The sequence below is a fragment of the Pan troglodytes genome, chromosome 9 (assembly GCF_028858775.2).
Source record: "Pan troglodytes isolate AG18354 chromosome 9, NHGRI_mPanTro3-v2.0_pri, whole genome shotgun sequence".
NCBI lineage: Eukaryota > Metazoa > Chordata > Mammalia > Primates > Hominidae > Pan > Pan troglodytes.
In genome coordinates this window covers 88847038-88849236 of record NC_072407.2, presented here as the reverse complement: position 1 = coordinate 88849236, position 2199 = coordinate 88847038, and the positions used below count along the sequence as shown (strand labels likewise).

The window sequence follows — 2199 nt, the reverse complement described above, 5'->3', positions numbered from 1 at the left end:
GTAATCCCCTCGGGGAAACCAAGTCCCGGTACTCAGAAGAAGAAATAGAATGGGGAACCTCAGGAGGACATAGTTTCCTCCCCTCAGGATGACTAGCCACCGAAGAAGGAAAAATACTTTTGCCTGCAGCTAACCAATGAAAATTACTTAAAACCCTTCACCAAATCTTTCACTTAGGCATTGATAGCACCCATCAGATGGCCAAATTCTTATTTACTGGACCAGGCCTCTTCAAAACTATTAAGCAGATGGTCAGGGCCTGTGAAGTGTGCCAAAGAAATAATCCCCTGCACTGCAGGCCACACATTTCAATCCCTGTATCTCTAACCTCCTTGTTAAGTTTGTCTCTTCCAGAATCGAAGCTGTAAAACTACAAATGTTCTTCAAATGGAGCCCTAGATGCAGTCCATGACTAAGATCTACCATGGACCCCTGGACCGGCCTGCTAGCACATGCTCTGATGTTAATGACATCAAAGGCACCCCTCCCGAGGAAATCTCAACTGCACAACCCCTACTATGCCCCAATTCAGCAAGAAGCAGTTAGAGCGGTCAGTTGGCCAACCTCCCCAACAGTACTTGGGTTTTCCTGTTGAGAGGGGGGACTGAGAGACAGGACTAGCTGGATTTCCTAGGTCAACTAAGAATCCCTAAGCCTAGGTGGGAAGGTGACCGCATCCACCTTTAAACACGGGGCTTGCAACTTAGCTCACGCCCGACCAATAGGAGAGCTTACTAAAATGCTAATTAGGCAAAAACAGGAGGTAAAGAAATACCCAATCATCTATGGCCTGAGAGCACAGTGGGAGGGAAAATGATCTGGATATAAACCCAGGCATTCGAGCCAGCAATGGCTACCCTCTTTGGATCCCCTCCCTTTGTATGGGAGCTCTGTCTTCACTCTATTAAATCTTGCAACAGTAAATATATATATATATACATGTCTGAACTATACAGACCCACAGAATCTAACAGATGCCTCAAAATTCCTCCTCCTAGAACTCTCAGAGGATCTAAAACTGCAGCTGGCCCTTGCTGGGCTGTTCCTGTTCATGTATCTAGTCATGGTGCTGGAGAAGCTGCTCATTATCCTGGCCATCAGCTCTGACTTCCACCTCCACACCCCCATGTACTTCTTCCTCTCCAACCTGTCCTTGGCTGACATCGGTTTCACCTCCAACACGGTCCCCAAGATGATTGTGGACATCCAATCTCACAGCAGAGTCATCTCCTATGCAGGCTGCCTGACTCAGATGTCTCTCTTTGCTGTTTTTGGAGGCATGGAAGAAAGACATGCTCCTGAGTGTGAGGGCCTATGACCGGTTTGTAGCCATCTGTCACCCTCTATATTATTCAGCCATCATAAACCCATGTTTCTGTGGCTTCCTAGTTTTGTGGGTTTTTTTCTCAGTCTTTTAGACTCCCAGCTGCACAATTTGATTGCCTTACAAATGACCTGCATCAAGGATGTGGAAATTCCTAATTTCTTCTGTGACCCTTCTCAACTCCCCCACCTTGCGTGTTGTGACACCTTCACCAATAACATAGTCATGTATTTCCTTGCTGCCATATTTGGTTTTCTTCCTATCTCACAGATCATTTTCTCTTACTATAAAATTGTTTCCTCCATGCTGAGTGTTTCATCATCAGGTGGGAAGTATAAAGCCTTCTCCAACTGTGGGTCTCCCCTGTCAGTTGTTTGCTTATTTTATGGAAAAGGCATTGGGGGGTACCTGAGTTCAGATGTGTCATCTTCCCCCAGAAAGGGTGCAGTGGCCTCAGTGATGTACACGGTGATCACCGCCATGCTGAACCCCTTCATCTACAGACTGAGAAACAGGGAGGGACATCAAAAGGGTCCTGTGGTGGTTGCATGGCAGAACAGTTTAATCTCATTATTTTATTATCTGTTCCATTCCTTTTGTAGTGTGGGTTAAAAAAGGCAGCAAGGTCAAATACGAATAATATCACAGGGTGAAGACCCACTGTGATATTAAGAGTAATAGCTCCCTAGGATATGAAAAATACTACCACAGAGTGTACACACATGGAGTACACCCACTGTGATATTAGAAGCCATATTTCCCTAAAATATTGTGAAAAATATCCCCAGGTGTACACCCTCTGTGATATTAGAAGTCATATTTACCCTGGATGTTATGAATAATATCAAGGGTGTTCACACATGTGGTACACTCAC

At 45.2% G+C, this 2199-nt stretch overlaps 1 pseudogene; it reads left to right on the top strand.

Moving 5' to 3' along the window:
• Positions 1-1292: 1292 nt before the first annotated feature.
• LOC466902 (olfactory receptor 7E24-like) lies at positions 1293-1936 on the top strand (annotated as a pseudogene).
• Positions 1937-2199: the final 263 nt, after the last annotated feature.